Source organism: Equus przewalskii, chromosome 11, assembly GCF_037783145.1.
Source record: "Equus przewalskii isolate Varuska chromosome 11, EquPr2, whole genome shotgun sequence".
NCBI lineage: Eukaryota > Metazoa > Chordata > Mammalia > Perissodactyla > Equidae > Equus > Equus przewalskii.
In genome coordinates, this window is record NC_091841.1 from 12810602 (window position 1) to 12833041 (window position 22440).

The following is a 22440-nucleotide window of genomic DNA, read 5'->3' on the forward strand; positions in this document are numbered from 1 at the left end:
AAAAACTATATGCCAACAAATTGAACAACCTGGAATAAATGGACAAATTCCTAGACTCCTACAATCTCCCCAAACTGAATCAGGAAGAAATGGAGAATCTGAATAGGCCAATCACAAGTAAGGAAATAGAAACGGTAATCAAAAACCTCCCCAAAAATAAGAGTCCAGGACCAGACGGCTTCTCTGGAGAATTCTACCAAACATTCAAAGAAGACTTAATACCTATTCTTCTCAAACTGTTCCAGAAAATTGAGAAAGATGGAGTACTCCCTAACACATTCTATGAAGCCAACATCACTCTGATCCCCAAACCTGACAAGGACAACGCAAAGAAAGAGAACTACAGGCCGATATCACTGATGAACATAGATGCAAAAATACTCAACAAAATTCTGGCAAACCGAATTCAGCAATACATCAAAAAGATTATACACCGTGATCAAGTGGTATTTATACCAGGGACACAGGGATGGTTTAACATCCGCAAGTCAATCAACGTGATACACTACATCAACAAAATGAAAAACAAAACCCACATGATCATCTCAATAGATGCAGAGAAAGCATTTGACAAGATCCAACACCCATTTATGATAAAAACCCTCAATAAAATGGGTATAGAAGGAAAGTACCTCAACATAATAAAGGCCATATATGACAGACCCACAGCCAACATCATACTCAATGGACAAAAACTGAAAGCCATCCCTCTGAGGACAGGAGCAAGACAAGGGTGCCCACTTTCACCACTCCTATTCAACATAGTACTGGAGGTGCTGGCCAGAGCAATTCGGCAGGAAAAAGAAATAAAAGGAATCCAAATAGGTAACGAAGAAGTAAAACTCTCGCTGTTTGCAGATGACATGATCTTATATATAGAAAATCCCAAAGAATCCATAGAAAAACTATTAGAAATAATCAACAACTACAGCAAAGTAGCAGGGTATAAAATTAACGTGTATAAATCAGTAGCATTTCTATACACTAACAATGAACTAACAGAAAAAGAACTCAAGAACTCAATCCCATTCACAATCGCAACGAAAAGAATAAAATACCTTGGGATAAACTTAACCAAGGAAGTCCAGGATCTATACAGTGAAAACTACAAGACTTTCTTGAAAGAAATTGACGATGACATAAAGAGATGGAAAGACGTTCCACGCACATGGATTGGAAGAATAAACATAGTTAAAATGTCCATACTACCTAAAGCAATCTACAGATTCAATGCTATCCCAATCAGAATCCCAAGAACATTCTTCACAGAAATTGAACAAACAATCCTAGAATTCATATGGGGCAACAAAAGACTGTGAATTGCTAAAGCAATCCTGAGCAAGAAAAACAAAGCCGGCGGAATCACAATCCCCGATTTCAAAACGTTCTACAAAGCTACCGTGATCAAAACAGCATGGTACTGGTACAAAAACAGGTCCACAGATCAATGGAACAGAATTGAAAGCCCTGAGATAAAACCACACATCTATGGACAGCTAATCTTCGACAAAGGAGCAGAGGGCCTACAATGGAGAAAAGAAAGTCTCTTCAACAAACGGTGCTGGGAAAACTGGACAGCCACATGCAAAAGATTGAAAATTGACCATTCCTTTTCACCACACACCAAAATAAACTCAAAATGGATCAAAGACCTAAAGATTAGGCCTGAGACAATAAGTCTTCTGGAGGAGAATATAGGCAGTACACTCTTTGACATCAGTTTCAAAAGAATCTTTTCGGACACTATAACTCCTCAGTTGAGGGAAACAATAGAAAGAATAAACAAATGGGACTTCATCAGACTAAAGAGTTTCTTCAAGGCAAGGGAAAACAGGATTGAAACAAAAAAACAGCTCACTAATTGGGAAAAAAATATTTACAAGCCACTTATCTGACAAAGGGTTAATCTCCATAATATACAAAGAACTCACACTGCTTAACAACAAAAAACAAACAACCCGATCAAAAAATGGGCAGAGGACATGAACAGACATTTCTCAAAAGAAGATATGAATATGGCCAATAGACACATGAAAAGATGTTCATCATCGCTAATCATCGGGGAAATGCAAATCAAAACTACACTAAGATATCACCTTACACCCGTTAGATTGGCAAAAACATCCAAAACCAAGAGTGACAAATGTTGGAGAGGTTGTGGAGAAAAAGGAACCCTCATACACTGTTGGTGGGAATGCAAACTGGTACAGCCAATATGGAAAACAGTATGGAGATTTCTCAAAAAGTTAAAAATAGAAATACCCTATGACCCAGCCATCCCATTACTGGGTATCTATCCTAAGAACCTGAAATCAGAAATCTCAAGAGTCCATTGCACCCCTATGTTCATCACAGCATTATTTACAATAGCCAAGACGTGGAACCAGTCTACATGCCCTGAAACTGATGATTGGATAAAGAAGATGTGGTATATATACACAATGGAATACTACTCAGCCATAAAAAAAGACAAAATTGGCCCATTCACAACAACGTGGATGGACCTCGAGGGTATTATGTTAAGCGAAATAAGCCAGTCAGAGAAAGACGAACTCTATATGACTCCACTCATAGGTGGAAGTTAGTATATTGATAAGGAGATCTGATCGGTGGTTACCAGGGAAAAGGGGGCGTGGGGGGAGGGCACAAAGGGGGAAGTGGTGTACCCACAACATGACTAACAAAAATGTACAACTGAAATCTCACAAGGTTGTAAACTATCATAACATTAATAATAATAAAAAAATATGCATGGCTTATTGTTCTGACTGTTCTTGCAAGTTTATTTCTAGACTTATTTAGGCTTATCTATCATTCATTACATATTTGAATTGTGCAGAATTTTCTTCTTTCCTAAATGTCATTCCACTAAGAAATATGAAACTATGAATTTATTCAACTTAAACCTAAATAACATGAATATATAAGACCAGCATTTTGCCAAGTTTAATAGTAAATTAAACACTATATTTTAATTCTTTTGTTTATTATTTTAAATAGAATCTTGAAAATTTTATTTTCATATTTCTTTGAAGTCATATTTTTATTATGGTATTATTTCATCATATAATGATTTAAGAGAAGATTTTACCATAATCATAATAAATCTAACAATATCTTTCTACAGAACTTACTTGTTCAGATACATTATCATATACTTTATAAATAATGATATTTTTACCCCTTCCTCCCTTGCATTGGATAGCACAGTAAAAATAAACTTTAGTCAGAGTCATAATCCTGAGTTGAGTTGAAATGTCTAGTATTTCATCTTAATATATTACTCTGAAATATGCTATCATCTCTTTTATCATTGAAATATTTATTCTGCTATGCCTAAAATACTGGGTTTTCATTGTGTATATGAGAGTCCACATTTAATTCAAGACATTCTGTCTTCTTTAACAATCCACTGGATTACTGAGCATGTTGGAATTTCTGTCTGTAGCAAATAACCTTCAGATTAAAAGCAGTCAGAACTGAAACCTGAGAATGGCCCATAGGACCAATGAGAATCATCTTTCCAATACAGTCATCGTAAAATAAGAATGAGTTAAAATCTTAACCCAAGAAGTGGAAGACTATCCAGAATGGATGTTCTGGAGAAAACAGTCTGATATGCTTCTATGCATAGTCCATGGCCAAAGGCGATAATTCAGAAGTGACTGAATTCATCCTCTTGGGACTTACAGACAGTCCAGAATGTCAAGTCCTTCTTTTTGGTATCTTTCTAGTGATCTACTTTATTCGTGTTATTAGCAACCTTGGGTTAATTATGCTAAATTATATCAGTCCTCAGCTTCACACGTCTATGTATTTTTTCCTCAGCAACCTAGCTATACTCCCTCTGTCACTTCTAATGCTCTGGTGAACTTCCTCCAAGAAATTAAAAGAATATGCTTAGTTGCTTGTGCCACTCAGGTTTTTGCTTTATCATGTTTGTGATTTGTGAAATATATATGCTCTCAGCCATGGCATATGATAGACATGTGACCATTTGTGACCCTTTACTCTATACCATCATTGTGAATAGAAGGGTCTGTATTCAAACGGTGGTTCATACATATTTGGTTTTTCTGTGGGACTGCTATGGGCAATTCCTATATTCCACTTGGCTTTCTGTAATTCAAATATAATAAATCACTTCTACTGTGATGATGTTGCCCTGATTGATCTGGCCTGTCATAAAATGCATTACAAAGATATCAAAGAAGTGATATTGTTCACACCTGCTTGTTTTAAAACCTTTGTCTCTCTTTTTATTGTCCTCTTCTCCTACATATTCGTTATATTTGCCATTCTGAGGATTAATTCAGCTGAAGGCAGACAAAATGCATTTTCTATTTGTGCCTCCCGCCTGACTTCCATAACTATATTTTATGGTACAATCATCTGCATTTATATGAAACCCAAAACAAGCCATTCTCTGAATGCTGACACAATTGCTCCTGTTTTCTATATTGTGGTAATTTTATGCTAAATCTTTTAATACACAGCCTGAAGAACAAGGAAGTCAAAAATGCTTTGAAGAGAATTATGGAAAAGGTATGTTCTACTATAAAATAAATGACCTGAGGTCTAACTGAAATCCCTCAGGGCTGGGATGCAAAAAAAGAAACAACAATAAACAGTAGAATTCAAGTTTTCTGCATTAGCATACCATCAGTAACATGCTTTTCTAATGTTATAATATTAAAAATGTTTTAATATTGATGCAGATAATACATTAATTTTCTGATTTTATTTTCTATTATTATGAAAACTGTAACTCCTGTTAATATTGAAATACCTGAGAATGAAATAAAGTCAATTGCAAATAGTAGGTTAAATTTTGTTTCATAGATTGCTTAAAATCAACCTTTTTTTCATAGAGTTTAACTTGAATGCTCCAATTCATGAGCCTTAATTGGTAACAACCATATCTACATTAGATCATTAAAGCAGCTAGAAGTCATTAAGATTGTCTGTAAAATACACACACATACACACACTTCTAGTAAGATGAATCTGAAACAAATTATTGGTTCTGATGACCTGACAGGGACATTGGCATCAGCACTGATGGAAAAACTAACTTAAAAACACTCAAAGAACAACTTGAATTTTGACAGTGAGACACACCCTTCAGAGCAGAATAAGGTCTTTAGATAATAATATTATATCAATGTTATTGTACTGATTTTTATAAAAGTATTGTGGTCATCTAAGAGAATGTCCTTGCTTTTAGTAAATAAAAATTTATAAGTCTATAAGAGTAAAGAATCACCATGTCTTCAACTGATTATCAAACACTTCAGGAATAAAATGTAGTAAAATCTTAATATTTGGGGAATTGAGGTCAAGAATTTACAAAAATTCTTTGTAAAATATGAGGATGTTTCCTGTAATTTTGAAGTAATGTCAGAATAAAAAATTAAAATAAAAATAAGTCCTGCAGCATTTATTGTTTAATTTTAATTTAATATTTGTTTCAACAATATCTTTTAATACAATTCTTATTTTGGTGTCCCAATTTGGAATTCTTTGTAACTTTAAAAAGCTATAACTTTTTACAAATCATACTTATAAGCAATATATGTTTTCTTAAGAAAATAAATATAACCATCCATCCTTCTTCAATAAAACCTACTTTAACAAAATTGGCTTATGCTTTATAAGGGCTTATTACTAAGATTGTATTTCTCACCTGTTACAAACTAAAACAATATACCATACTTTTTTAGGAAACAGTAAATCTCAATTTTGTATAATGGTTCTTAAAATGACTAGATCTTTGTTAAAACTTTATGATGGGCCATAATATTACAGTCAAGTTATTGAAACATATCAAAGTCTCCTCTTAAGGATTCAACCCTATTGAGTGAGGAGAATGAATCTGGTTCTTTCAGATTCAATTTAATTGTTTCCCATTTGAAAGTTGGCTACTTTAAAGGAATGGGAGAGAAAAGTGAGCCTCTGTATTTGTCGTAGTAATTTTTACTGTGCTTGAAGTGAACTGCAGCGTTATCAGAAGATGTTTAAATCACAACCACCACAGGTCTTATTTATGATCATTTTTGTTTCAAATATTGCCAAATTCTACTTTGCCAGCATCACCGCTGTTATGTACTCCCAGAATAGATTTTCTGAAATGTGTCCATGGTATTACAAGCCCATGGCGATGATCTACAAAAAGAGACACGATGCCAAAATAAATTTCAAATATGTTTTACAGTATAGCCTTTTGCTTGAAGACACAATTCCCATTAATGTAAAATAGAAACTAACAAAGCCTCTTTAATTTGTTTAACTCTTATTTTGAAAACAATTTTGATAGCATAAAACGTTTTTCAGAAATTTTGTTGAATGTTCGAAACATTCAGATAGTCCAGTTTGGACCCCAAGTTCTGCTTATGTGATCTAAATTCTCTGGGCCTCATAAGAGAGTCAGTTTTCTTTTTTTTTTTTTAAGATTTTATTTTTTTTCCTTTTTTTCCCCCAAAGGCCCCCGGTACACAGTTGTACATTCTTCGTTGTGGGTCCTTCTAGTTGTGGCATGTTGAACGCTGCCTCTGTGTGGTTTGACGAACAGTGCCAGGTCCACGCCCAGGATTCGAACCAACAAAACACTGGGCCGCCTGCAGCGGAGTGCGCAAACTTAACCACTGGGCCAGGAGGCCAGCCCCTAGTTTTCTTATTTTTAAATTATAATTATCCAATGACCTCCATAAACTTTCATCTCATTGATAGTTTGATTTGACCAAAAATTATTAAAATCATCATTTGACGAAAAATTTATATTCTTTTTATTGTAGAGGTTTAGCTGTCACAAATGTCAAATTTGAAGAAAGAAAAGTCAAATTTCTGTGTAACTGGAGAAGAAGAATACCTACTAACTGATAGTCTCTTTCAATTTAAATGTACAATGACGAGAGATACTGTTTCTCACTTACAAAGATTTCAAAATGGAAAAATTTGTCTAGGTGAATGGAAATAGAGACCATAATATAATATTGATAGAAATGAAAAGTTATATAACTCCTATGGAGGGATATTTGTCAAAATCTAGCAAAATCACAGAAGCCAATAATCTTACTTCTAAGAAACTATTCCAAATAAGTAAATATAAATATTACTTATATTAGACACAGATTAGAGTCCAAATGTTCATCAATAAGGACACATTCTAGAATACAGGAAGATTTCTAGGTATGTTATACAGAGATAATCAGAATACAATATTAAAAAGAAAAAATTCAACATAATATTGAAAACAAAAATGCATACTTTACACAGTGTAAGACAAAAATATGATTACAGAAATGTATATGTATTTTACTATATTTGATTAAAAATTGAGAGAAAAAATCAAAATGAACAACAAGGGTTACCTAAAGGAAGGAAGGAAATGAAGTGGGTGCTGACAGGTATAGAAGTCAATCATCTTTTCACATTTTGAATATACTTTGCTGTGCAGTTTTGATTTTGTAAGCATATTAAAATCTTATAAACTGAAAAACCAAAATTGAATCCCCTTCTCTGGAATGAGACCACCAATTGACCAGGGCATCCTGAGCTTTGCTGGGGAAACCCCAGTTAATGAGCTGAGGAACTTAGGGATGACAAGCAGTCAGACTGTTGCACAGGCTCACGTTACAGCCTGCATGTGCAGGATCCTCAGGGCCTCAGAGATCTGGGCTCTGGTGTCCATCTGACCATACAGGCCCAGCAGGAAGGCCTGATGCAGCAATAAGGCTGTGTGATCTTGTTAGAGGAAGGTAAACTCTGGCAGTTTCCTGAGAGCCATCTGCACCACCTCAAATTTCAGGCTGCCCAGGCATTACATGAACACAGACAAGAAGTTGGCTGAGATGCCCAGCTTGTTCTGGTTGGAGTGCAAGCCCAGGCTGAAGGGCTGGTTGCAGCAGGACTCCTTGGCTGAGCTCATCAGCTGTTAGGGGTTGATCGAGAAGAAGCCCAGGAAGAGATTTTTCATTTTATACATGGTAAATTCATTATCATACTCTCACATTCTTCAATCTTTTCCCCTTTTCTTTATTCCTATGCAAAAGAAGGTCTGGCATATCTATTGCATGTAGTGCCAGACATCTTTGAGTATAAGCTTTAAGGAGCCTAGCAAATAGTTAGGGCAAGTTTCAGGTGGTATTGCCAAAATAACGCATCCTAAATGGGTGAGCACCTTATGTTAATGAATTCTCGTCTATTCACTCATATATTCTATACTGGTACAAAACTCCCCAGATGTACGTTTATAAGTATCCCCTAAGTACCTACTAGTATATGTCAGTGCAAATCTATTGCCTTGTGGATTATTTCTCCACATTGTGGTGCTTACAGTTTGTACTAAGCTCCTGACTGTTTATTTGATCTTCCTGTTTCTCAAGTTGATTATCTGTAAAAGATGATTTTTTTTCTTTTCATTTTCCTCAGAACTCATTATCATCTCTGGAAGCCCTTTAATTCTAACATGCATCACTTTTCCACTTGCTCTGACTTATTCCAGTTTTGATGTTAACATTTTTACATCTTCCATTTAAATTAACTCTCTTTATGAATCCTCTAAACATAAAAAAAAATGTGATTTTTTATGTTTATTGTTCAAAAACCTTCAGTGTATTCTATAGCAACAATTTGAGGGTACATTGTGAAACAAAGAAAAAGCCTATATATGCTCAAGATTTTTTCTTTTTTTAAATTTTGTATTACTAACATTGAAAAGAGAATATTGGACATATTAAAAATGATTGTATTTAGTTTTGTCTGAACTTAGGAGGCAGTTCACTGTTTTATGTATTTTTACTTTTCCTTTAAATACCTCACTCAAAGCAGTAGCCAGAGTTCTTGAAAAAGGTGTTTATGTTCGTTGACTCCATTTTTCATTTTTGATTCACTCTTTAACCATTTCCATATAGTTTCTCTCTATCTAGTACTGTACAAAACAAGGGCTAAGTTCTCAGGTTTTCTACATATTAATGAATTCAATAGACATTTAAAACTCTTCATCTTATTTAAATATTAAACAAGAAAACAGAAAAACTTATGACTTCAGTTTGGGCAAAGACTTCTTAAGAAACCGTAAGCACAAAATAGAAAAGAAAAGCTTGATATGGAATCATTTAGTATTAAAAATGTCTCTGAAAGACAAGAAAGCAAAAAGGGAAGCTACATACAGGGAGATAAATTTTACAAAACGTATATCCTACAGAGGGCTACATAGAATATGTAGAAATAATTCTTACAACTCTGTAATGTATATATAGGCAACTCAATGAAAACTAGACAAAAAATTTGAACAGGCACCTCACCAAAGAAGACATGTGTTTGGCCTATAAGAACATAAAAAAGATGCTAACATTACCATTCATCAGAAAACACAAATTAAACCACAATGATGTACCATTATTCACCCATTCAAATGGTAAAGTTTTGAAGGCTGACAATATGAGAGTTGATTAAAATGTGGAAGAACAGGAACCCTCATATATTGCTAGTAGGAATCCCAAGTATTACAGCCACATTAATTTGTCAGTATGTTGTAAGTTAAGCATATACTTACTAGATGACCCAACAAATTGCAGTCACAGGTATTTACCCAAGAAAAATGAAAACGTGTTCACAAATCAAATCACCATTACCTGCTCCATCAAGCCATTTTCAGACCAGCATGGGACCTTATACTGCTCGCCCGAGAAAGTCTCATTATGTGAGCAATAATCTTTTCATCCTGAAGCTCTCGCTGATCTGTAATTCCCTTGAGAATGAATTCAGTGACATAAGTGATATTAACTTCAGCCATTTATTCTAGTGGATTTTGCGGATTTTGCTGCCATTGGAGAATAAAAATGACACTTCTCATGACTTCTGCCAGTGTTAGGGGAAAGTGATCATTGGTGTCTTATCACCTTGAATTATGCCATCATGGGGGCACAAAGTGAACCTTACCTCTCTAAAGGCATGGCATTCTCGCCCCAGGGAAAGAAGTCTTTTACTTTCAAAATAGTCTTCTTAACAGTTATTTCGTTTTGTAATTTTAGAAAAGATGAGAGGATGCTGGTTAATAGTTGAATATTATATAAAAGAAACCACTTGAGACAAATAGCACTAATATTTTAGTGTTTTGCTGCAAGAATCTTTTCTATGCATCTATAAATATGGCAGCACAAAAATATATAATTTATAAATAAAACTAAATTTATATTCTCAATTGTGTGCATGTTCCCACAGACTCAAAAAAATTAAAATCATCTATTATGACTGCCTGACTTAACTTTCCTATATGCCTTTTCCCACTTATAAAGAATAAATACTTGATGCTATAGAAGCCAAAAGAAAATTAATCAGAAAGAAGGGAAAACATACAATTTTATTTGCTTACAAATTAAACAGACATGATTTTTCCAATTCACTATTCACCACATTTTGAAGTTTGTTGCCCAAAGAGTTAACATTAACTAAGTAGTGTACCAGATAACTTATTACTCTAAACTGCAGGTGAATAAACATCTTTCTCCATAAATATGTGTCAATATATTTCAAAGGCTTAATATATCCAAGGTACTTACTCTAATAAGTTTCACTTCTCAGCAATATATCCTAAGGATGTATTCAGTGGTAGACAAAGTTGTATGGAAACATACACGTATCGGTAAGTAGAGTTCTTGACGTGTTTCAGAATGATTGTAATTATTTGTATGTCTGCCAAAGAAGTGGACTACATGTTTGAAAAAGAAGACTAGTCTTATTAATCCCAATATTATCCTGTTTAAATTTTATTTTTTCCTCCTGGCTTTATTTCCCACAAAGTGGAATCATAAAATGTTAAGAAGGAAAGGAGGCTTGAGAGTCATATCTAACTTCTTCATATTTCAAATTGTATTTATTACTACTATTAGTATTTATCTGTTGCAATTGAGTGCCATTCTTATCAGATACTCTACTTAGTACAATACATGAATTAACTTATGATAGTCTGTTGCTAAGGGTATTAAGAAGTTTCTACCTCATTATGCATGACTAACAATTGTAAAAACCCAGGGTTTTGGCTATGGTCACAGAGAATAGATGGTATAGTGTGAGTGTGATGGTGCAGCACATATTCCTTTTCATCAAGCTATGCTGTCCTAAGTATCGTGCTTTACTCCTTCAGCTTCAATCACCAGGACAGAAAAACAAGATTGGCAGATGCATCCATGTTGCTATAGTACCAAGCTAAAGGTTTAAAGCTTAGAGGACAAATGTGAAAGCTGTAGTTTACTGAAGATTGCTAAGCTTTCCATGTATTATGCCAAGATAAAATTGTAGGAGCCTGAGCTTTTAAAAAGTTATTATGCAATGCTTTCCTTCCTGGTGAACAATTGTTTCAATCAAGAATATTCAGAATTAAGGGTTATCTTACTTGCGTATGAGACTTGAACATACTCAACTTTTTCTCACAGTCTTTTATATCAATTCCAGCTGTGAAGATATGATTGAGAATAATTGCAAGGCTACCATACAAAGTAAAAGTAAAGCAGACCACCTTCACTGAAAAACAGTGTCAGAGGAAGAGGTTTGTTTACTATTTATCATAATACTTTACTTAAAATAACAAAGGTCATCTGTGCATTAGTTTCTTTTGTTATCTCTTTTATATAACTTCTGGATTTACGGTGGTTCCAGAGTACATCAAACCAAATCAGAGGGAACTATGTGAGAAGATAAATCCCTCAATGAGAATGTTAACCATGGTGGATATTTACTATCAAGAGGAATATACAAGCACCAAATTGATGGTAGCAAAACAATGTCTACTGTGGAGTTGCGTATTGAAATGGAGTTTGAATTTCAAAATTCAAAAAACTTAAAAATCTCATGAAAACAAAATTACCTTTGAAAGTCTGTGTTCATAAAATACAGCACTTATGATTTTGCATCTACCTTATAACTCTCTATATTATTTTATCAGTTCCTTTAATTTTTTAAAAGGAATTTTTCTTCGTAGCCTCCCATTACTTTCTACAGGTTGTTCTGAAGCAATCACCTTCCCACAACCTCATCATTTATTCAGTCATTTCTATACCTCTGTCAATTTTGAGGGAAAGTTTTTGAAATCATTGACGCATTTTACCCAAAGATTTCCTTAATAAGCACGATTATTTCTTGTTTCATTTTGTCTTTCCTTACATGAGTTTTGCCTCAAATTTTACCACACATTAGCATCATCTATGGAGTTTTTAACATCCTGATGCCCAGGTACCCCCTGCCAAATTAATCAGAAGGTCTAGGTAGCACCCAGGTTTCATCACTTTTAAAACTCCCCAGGTGTTTCCAGTGTACAGCTATGTTTGAGAACCAGTAATCTAAAAAAGAAATTCAGTGGTTAGAATGACAAGCAGAGCTCAGACGTACTTTCAAACTTATTTATTCCTTTTTTAGTTTTGTTTGCCTAACTTATGGCTCAATTAGTTGACTACATGACTCCACTGTGCCAGTGGAATTCAAATTGGAGTATGCCTATTTGTGTTCAAATGAAAAGACTAACCAAGCATTATGAAGACATAATTGAATAATTAAATTAAGTAATCGAATAATTAAAAATAATTTTCAATTCCCCCATTTCCATATCTGTTTCTTTCTGAAAATGATGCCTGGGAAGGCACCTGTGCTCTTGATTTTTTTTGCCCTCCCTTTTCAAAATCCATACTTTTCACACTTTATAAATGAATATATTTCTCACTTATCTGGAATCTTATGATTCCTTGCTCCAAGGTGTAAAAACATTCAGGGATTTAAAAAATTGGGTCATTTAGATAATTCCTTTCATCAAGAGACTCTCTCATCTCAGAATTAAGGCAAATTTCAGAAGTTAAATTTGTATTTAAAGATTATTTATCAAAATTAGAAATATTGTTTACTTTAATCATTTTGTACTAAGAACAATTGTGATTATAACTCAAACAGAAATATTTTACTATTGCAGCATGTAGAATCTGTAGAATTTTATGTCCACAAGAATGTGTCTGTTTGAGTTTTAAGAGAAATAAGGTAAAGTAAGAAGGTAAAATAACCAAAGAAATAGTTTTAGTAATAGGAGTATGTTACTTTTGCACAGAAATGCTTTGCGCAGAAAGCATTCAATCATAGGGAAGAAGAAAATGGTCATTGGGAAACCTCCTCTCTCCTATCCTCTGCTTTGTTAATCAAGATATTTCTTGATTGACTCACTGCCTAGTGTTATCCAGATCATGCCATGTGCTTTATCACTGTCTACATGGCTTTTTGAAGCCAAGCATCCTTCACTCCAGGGTTGCACTAAGCTTGATTTCTTTACCAGAGCTTACCAACCAGTCTGCAGAGGCACACTGTGTAACGCCAGTGTACTCCAGGTGTGCAGACATTGTGACTTCTTAAGCCATCAGATGCACCCTTCCAAAATATGTACATACAAATAAATGATATAACATGACACGAGAAAAAGTTTAAGATGACCTGGTTTGAGTCTGATTACCTTATAGTCCTGTTTGAAACCAAGCATCTTTTCTGAGAAGCAATATTAGAGAAAGGAAATACCAACACAATCATCCTTTGGTATCCTCCTGTGGATTGGCTCAACAACCCTCACAGATACCAAAATCTGGGGATGCAGTACTTGTACATAACCTACACACATTCTCCCACATACTTGAAATCATCTCTGGATTACTTATAATACCTAATACAACGTAAATACTATGTAAATAGTTGTTATACTATGTTATTTAGGGAGTAATGATTATAAAAAATGTCTGCCCATGTTCAATACAGACATAACCAGTGTAGGCCTTTCAATCCACTGTTACTTGAATCCAGGGATGCAGCATAGTAGATAAAGAGGGCTAACTGTAGATTTCTATTTTATTTCAGGATTCAAACATTTAAGTGAGTATCCGTTCTTCATTTAAGAAGGAGTTTATGGTTATTTTTTGAGGAAGTCTAGCCCTGAGCTAACATCTGCTGCCAATCCTCCTCTTTTTGCTGAGGAAGACTGGCCCTGAGCTAACATCCTTGCCCATCTTCCTCTACTTGATAGTGTGGGATGCCTGCCACAGCATAGCTTGACAAGCGGTGAGTACGTCAGCACTCAGGATCCAAACTGATGAACCCCAGGCTGCCCAAGCAGAATATGCGAACTTCACACCTGCACCACAGGGCTGGCCCGCAAGAGGGAAATTTTTACCTTTTGTTTGTTTCCAAAGGCCAAGGATGGACTCTAAAAAATGCTGTTACCAACATTTAGGTGTAGAGTCATTCTTGGTGACCCAACCTCATAAGAGTATTTTGACAGAAGATCTCACCTGCCCTTGTATTTCTCCTCCAAAAGCCATACTGTAATAACTCTATTTTGTGGAGATCACTGCAAGAGGGAGGGTAATTCTAGGAGATTATCTGGTTAACTCAATATGAGGTGATTTAAGGAGAGTGTGTGTGTGTGTGTGTGTGTGTGTGAGAGAGACAGAGAGAGAGAGAGAGAGACTTGGAGATGAAGTAGAATTTTAAGTACAAATAGATATCCTTTAGAAAGTACTAGAAATCAGAGAGTATGAAAGAAAGAAATGCAGTCAGGATGTTAGAGGTATTATCACTAAAAGCCGACTGATTCTATTTGATACCACATCTTACCAAGGAGAGAGATTCTTAAAAGGAATCCATGTTATGGGTAGAGGGTTCATGATTCATTCCATATACAAACTCCACATGACTCACCTGCTTAGTAATGATTTTGGCTCCCGATGAGCTCATTCTGAAGTTGATTGGGTGATATATTAGTTCTAGATCCCTTTGTATCTTAACTTAACTTCTAGAGATATCTGAAAACTGTAATATTTCCTTCTATGTTTCTCTCAAAGTAAAATGAGCTGGACAAATTATATTGCAGATTTAAAAATAATCTTTTAATTATCTATATTCCTGAAGGAACCATACTTCAACTGTACCAATCAGAAAATTTGCATGAGGGCAAAGGTAGTCTATACTACTGGAAACAACAAAAAAAGACCATAAGCTTCGGTTCACCTGAATAAGAACTCAAGTTTTGCGAAAGGATAAGACCAGAAATTAAATTCTGAGTTACTTACTCATGAAACCTTGGTCGATGTCCATATTATTTTTAAATTTCAATTTCCTCAATTGTAAAGTCAAGTAAAAATGATGCATCTTGTATATTTTTGTGAGTATTGAATGAAGTAATGTATGTAAAGTACCCAGTAAACCCTACAGTAAGTAGGAACTATTCAAAAGATAGTTGCTTAAAAAGTAAGACAAATCAGAACTATAAATTAAATCAAGATACTCCAAAAAACTACCTAAAATAACAGAATTGCTTCTATCGCAGTTTCAGATTCTAACTTGGTGAATTTACACAAGAAGGGAGCTACATTATTATTGATGGTAAAATCCATTTTCTTCACAAATTTCAAACTAGAAAACCATTTTCAAATCTAATATATAAAGAGTAGATGTGTGTGTATGTGTGTGTGTGTGTAAAACACAACTCATAGCAGTAGCCAAAATTCTTGAAAAAGTTGTCTACTGCTTCCAGTTTCTCACATTCTTTTGGCCTTTCCAATCCAGCTTTTCCCTCCACCAAGGGAGCCAGTTCTTAAATTATTTGACTATCGATAAATACAATAAAAAATTTTCAAATTTTAGTTGGATTTCCTCTGAAATTTGAAAATGTTGTACACTGTCTCACTCCTTGTCATTTGTGATATCACACTTCCTTTGTTTTTGTTTCTTTTCTTAATTGCAGTAAGAACACAACATGAGATCTACCCTCTTAAGAAAATTTTAAGTGCACAATATAGTATTGCTAATTATAAACAAAATGTTGTACAGCATATCTCTAGAACTCATTCATCTAGTATAACTGACCCTTCTATCCATTAAACCATAACTCTCGGTCAGCCATCCTCCCAGTCCCTGGCAACCACCATTCTACTGTTTCTTTGAGTTTGATTATTTTAGATACCTCATAAATGTGAAATCATGCAATATTTGACTTTCTGTGACTGGCTTATTTCACTTAACACAATGTCCTCCAGGTTCATCCACATTGTCACATATGGCACGATTTCTTTCTTTTATGAAGCTGAATGATATTCTGTTATATGTATATAGCACATTTTCTTTATCCATTCAGTCATTGATATCAGGTTGTTTTCATATGTTGGCTATTGTGAATAATGCTGCAATGAACACAGGAATCAAAGTATCACTTCTAGATCCTGATTTCAATTATTTTGTGTATATACCCAGGATTTGGAGTGCAGAATCATACGGTAATTCTATTTTTAATTTGTTGAGGAAGCTCCATACTGTTTTCCACAGCAGTTGTACCATTTTATATTCCCACTAATCATGTACAAGGGATCCATATTTCCACATTCTTTATACATATATGTATGTGTATATATATAAAAAATAGACATCCTAACTGGTGTGAGGTGATAATCGAATTGTGGTTTTGATTTGCATTTTCCTAATGATTAGTGATGTTGATCATGTTTTCATACACCTGTTGGCATTTGTAGTCTTCTTTGGAGAAATGTCTATTCAAGTCCTCAGCCCACCTTTTAATTGTGCTATTTGTGGGTGTTTTTTTTTTTTTTTTGGCTTTTGAGTTGTAGGAATCCTTTATATGAATTGAACATTAACCCTTATCTGACATATGGTTTTCAAATATTTTCTCTCATTCTGTTGGTGTCCTTTCACTCTTGAATTTTCTTTGCTGCACAGAAGATTTTCAGTTTGATACAGTCTCATGTGTCTAATTTCGACTTTGTTGCTTGTGCTTTTGATGTTGTATCCAAGAAATCATTGCCAAACTCAATGCCACGAAGATTTTTCCCTGTGTTTCCTTCCAAGAGTTTTATAGTTTAACGTGTTACATGTAAGTCTTTAACTCATTTTGAGTTGATTTCTGTGAATGGTGTAAGATAAGGGTCTAACTTCATTCTTCTGCATGTGGATTGCTTTGACCATTTGGCGTCATTTTTAGTTCCACATGAATTTTAGGACTGGAAAAAATGTCATCAGAATTTTAATAGGGATCACATTTTCTTTGTTTTTCTCCTAACTTACTGATTTCAGTTTCAGTCTTTACTTTTCTACTGTTTTTTTTTTCAGTTGTCTATATTCTAGATTCCTTTTTTATGCCCACAACTTCAATAATCAATAAATCTCAACTATATTTCTCAAATTGATACAATTGTTTGCAAGATTCTGCATGATCTGACCCAGATTTTCCTCTGTAGCCCTTCTTTGCTCTCTCTTTCAAATCCACTTTTGCTCTAATCACACTAGTTTTATGTCAGTTTTTATGTTTCCACCTGCCTACAAAACTTGGTATATTATCTTTTCTTTCTTAAATGATGTCCCTACTCCCACCCTGCAAACCTAAACTACGTTGAGTTCCTCTGTATATTCTAATCATCATGTACCCCTACTTGGAAGGAATGATCAAAGTTTATGATTACATGCTCTTTTGTGTAACTATTTTCTTTTAGACCTCTCTCCCAAAAGATTGTAAGCTCCATGAGACAGGGACTATGTCTATCTTCTATGTTTATCTTGCTCACTGCTGAGTTCCAGACTACTAGTACAGTTCCTAATATACTAAAAAATGTTAAATAAATATTTGTTAACTAATTAATCTCATATATAATTTAATAAATAAGTACTCTGAAAATACTCTGAAAAAATATGTTATAAGCATGAACAAACACAACTTACCATCAGATAGTAATTATTGTGTTCCAACCCTTGTTTTCAATTTCTCAATGTCTTACAACTAATTATTTGCACATCTGACATTTGAAGTCATCTAGTTTAATATTACCATTTACAATTGAGTGAAGTAAGGCTTCTCAATCTTATATAACTATCTCTTTCAGTGTCTAGCTATCAGTAGCTATAAGTGAATAAAAGAGCATCACAGTCTTTAATAACAATAATATCCACAAATACTTATTTAAGGTCACTCATATTGGGCCAGGCATACTTCCAAGCAACCTATATATTAGCACATTTAACACTCACAACAATTCTGTGATATAAGTACTATTATTATTCTTATTTACAAAGAAGGAATCTGAAGTATAGAGAGGTCAGGCACCTTGCTCAGGTGACACATAAAATAAATGGAAGAGCCATGCTTTTGACTGACTCCAGAGATATAATCACTAATTTACACTTTTATTCCCTGCTCTGCTCTAAGCACTGGAATGTTGACTGCATCCCCCAGGCATGCTTGATTGCTGGAGCCAGTTGAATGCAGCCAATAGGCAGTTATGACAGAAGATGAGACAGTACTAAGAGAAGGAGGGCACTTTGTCCTTCCTCCTGCTTACTCCCTGCTTTGGCACAATGTCTCTGGCAGTAGATGCATCCCTATGTCCAGCTCCCTCCCGGCAGCCTCTCATCCACAGCCCTGTTCTCATTGGGCTCCTAATTTTCTCTGTGCCTCTTATATCCTTGAGGTGGTGATAAGATTGCATTGTGGTTAGATTCTAGGTACCTCACTATTTCTTGCTTGTTTATGTGTCTTTATTTGAATTATAGAAGTTGATTCTCTGGAATCTGATTGATAATTCTCTAACCCCATTGCAATCCATCCCTTTTTTCTTGATAATTAAATGTGTTGGAAATTTGTTAGAGAGAAAGATCACCTTTATGTATTTAAGTAAGAGTGGGTGCATTCTAAGACCTTGGAAAAATGAAACAAGCCAGGATTTAGAAAATGGACAATATTACTATTCTTAGAAATAATAAATTCTCTGTAAGATGCATGGGTCTTTACTATCTATGCAAAATACTAACTCTTTTTATTCATGTGATCAAAATTATATATTTGAAGTGAAATACATGTGGATGCGAGGAAAGAATAAAACATCTCTTGACAATTGTCCACTGGGATCTGATCTGGCTCTAAAACCTAAGCTGTAGTATTCTGTTACAGAATATAAATAATTTCACAGAACACCAACATAGAAGAAGTTTAGGAGGTAATGGTGATGAAGCAAGACAAAAACGGGATCACTCAGTAATAATATCGGAGCAGAACCACAAAAATAATCAAATATCATTTTCATCTGGCTAATACAGGGGACTGTTGCTCCTTTAACAATTAAAACTTTAGCTGTACTCCAAATTGTCCATGTTCTAAACAAGAACCATTAATACACTGAATTGTAAAAATTCTGCCACTATCTGACAGCACCCAATCCAGAGTGCAATCATGTTTGGTTGAAACCTCCCCTAAATAGCTACACAGGGAAATCCTGTAGCAAGCTTGGATCCTAAGGCCTCCTACTGAGATGCTCCTGTTTTCCATGGTGTATAATCTCCCTTGTTGAGACAAGCAACAGTAATACAACTTTGTCTAGAGATTTGTTCCTGATGGCATTTGCCTGGACACCATCAACAGAGGAAATGTTATGAAATATGTTATATACTTAAAAATAACTTTGGGAGTTATTGGATGGGGTAAAAGGTATGGATGAAACATATCTGACCATAAAGTGACATGTTGAAGCTGGGAAATTGTTATTGGGGGATTATTATGTAAGTTCTTCCAATTTTGTATATGTTTGAAATTTTTCATTACAAAAATTATTATATAATAGTTTATTTAATAATTTTTTAAACAATTCATAAGTAGTTGCACCAATTCAGGGATTGAAATATCAGTATATCTCTATTAAAATATTATTGTAGAGGCCAGCAAATCTGCACAAATGAAAAATAGAAGGTATGGATTTTTAAAAGGAAGAAATAAAAACATGCTTCACAAATAATGTGATCAGCAAAACCCAAGGAAATCAACGAATCAGAATAATAAAATTTTAACAAAAATGGCACTCATATACTAGAAATGTAAAAATTACAATGAGGAATTGCGTATTTATAATAGTGTGAGATCTATTTTTTGTGTGTATATTGAACTAATACATACATTAAATATTTTCAAATAAAGCACTAAAGAAATACAATTTTTGGCTTAGAAATTTAATGAAAATAATATTCTACTACATTGCTAGTTTCTTTTAGATAATTTTATTCAAATTAGTCCACTATTTACTGAAAATATTAAAAATAATAACCTATACTGCTGCTCTGGTGGTAAACTTGTGGCTCCGTCAGACTCCCTGCCCTCAGGTAGCTCAGAGTCTAATGATGGAGACATATATGGAAAATATATATTATAATACAGCATGAAAAATATAGCAGTGCCACAAGGAAGGCACAGAGTATACTGTGAAATAATTGATCAACATTCTTTTTTCCATTTTGAGGGATTGGCTAAGGAGAAGATTGAGTGAATTTGGTGAAAATCCTACTACAATGTTAACTTTTGAGCTTGTGTTAGAAGGATGAGAAGGACTTAGGCATTATAGAGGGAGGAAATATTCTGGAAAATTATTTCAATGACACAGAATGTGCAAAGCCAAGAAATACATCCACAGTCAAGGAGGAGATGAATTATGTGGTGGACAAGAAGGGAAAAAGCAGGAGACAAAGTTAGAAAGACAGTCAGAACCACGATCTCACAGAGCATTGTAGGTCATACTAATGAGTTTGGAGTAAATCCTATAGTAGAGAGAAACTATAGAAATGTCTTATGTACAAGATTAAGATAATTGGATGCATTTCAAGAGCTCTCTCAAACAGAATAATGGCTTAACATGATGGAATAACATGCAGCAAATTTGAAAGAGTCTAACATGTAGGAAAATTAATAGAAAAAGAATAGAATTAAAAATAAAAAAATACATGTTATAAATGATGTGTATGCTTCTTAAAAAATGAGAGAATTTAGAGATGGAGTTTTATAGTTTACTATTTCCTGGTCTATGTTATTGGTGTGATATGGAATTAATAGTTAAAGTGAGATTCTTGTTTGGAGGAAGAAAAAGAATTGCTTTGGTTTATATATATAAAACAACTTAATGATATATGTATATACATATATATATATATATATATATATATTTCTGTCTGTCTAAGGTGATATTCCTATTTCTATTACAATTAAAAATAGCACGAGTATCCAAGATTTTTAGTTACAGGTACTAAGAGACATCCTATAATAATATTTTCTTGAGAATTTTATAATTAAGTCAATTTAAATATATATATATATATATATTTATATGGACATATATATGGACAGAGAGAGAAGAGTGGTTAAGAGTATTCATTCTACAGTTGCACCTTGAATCTCGATTCTAGCTAACACATTTGTCAGCTGTGACTTGATACAAATCATTTAAATTCTTCGAGCCTCTCATCTGAAATATGGGAACATTTTTCCTAAATTATAGTATTTTGCATGGAATAATAATATAATGTATGTAGATTTTTAGTACCTTACCTGGCATGTAATAAGTATCCAATAAATTTTAGTCACTGTTATTATTATTGTTATCATTCTACTTGTAATCATTACAGCATCAGAAAATTTCAGTTTGCAAAGTAATTTGATATCCATTATAGGTTTGCTTCTCAAAATTTCCCCATGCTGTAAGTAGTGTTTTAACAACTTAATTGAGGCTCAGAGTCTGTGATCTTCCCAGGAGTACATGGGTAGATAGTCGAAGAGCCTGAGCACAAATCTAGATCTGGCCCCAAATCCTCTTCTGTTCCTACTACACTATTTTGTCCCAAAGGAAGATACTTCAAGGTAGAGGACATAGCCATCCCTGAGGAATCAGATAATCAGACACACTCAAACTAAACTGCATATTCATTAACCTCTAGTTGAAATTTTATGTTCGTTGAGATTGATTTCAGTTAATGTGTCCCCATGATAAAGCTGAGAAACCAGTCATTTTAATAAGGCCCTTTGAAACTGGTTAGCAAGTAAACCCACTTTTAGCAATGACAAGAGGGAATTCTGTTTGCAATGAAAAGTTAGGTAACAAGACACAGAGAGACAGTTTTATCTCCAACACTTAAGCAAACTCTGACTTCAATTTCTTTTTATTTAATGATCAGCAATTATTTAATTAAAATCAACAGATGAAGAATGGTAGCTACAGAAAACGGCATTTTTCTTAGTTTTCCCAGATACACTGATGTTTTGCAGCCTGACTAGAAATGGAAACACTAACCTTATTCTTTTCATATTATGTAATATGAGCAAGCAATAGACCCTTGGGAACATGTAAGTTTTATGGTGAGACACTGCATATTAACCAGTACCAAATATTTTGGAAATGCAATCACTGATTAAAATTTTTCAAATTCAGTCTCAAACTAATACTTTTTTCAACAGTTAAGGTTGTTGACATATGCTATACCCAGAAGGCCCTGTTAGATTCATTAAAGAATACTAATGGATATTTAATTATTCCCTGAATAAAGAAAGCCAAAAGAGTACGCTTAGTAAAAGCCTACTCAAATGAAAATAAGATAGAAATATCA

The 22440-nt window shown here is 34.1% G+C and overlaps 1 pseudogene; it reads left to right on the forward strand.

Moving 5' to 3' along the window:
* Positions 1-3637: 3637 nt before the first annotated feature.
* On the forward strand, positions 3638-4566 carry LOC139074558 (olfactory receptor 5AL1-like; annotated as a pseudogene).
* Positions 4567-22440: the final 17874 nt, after the last annotated feature.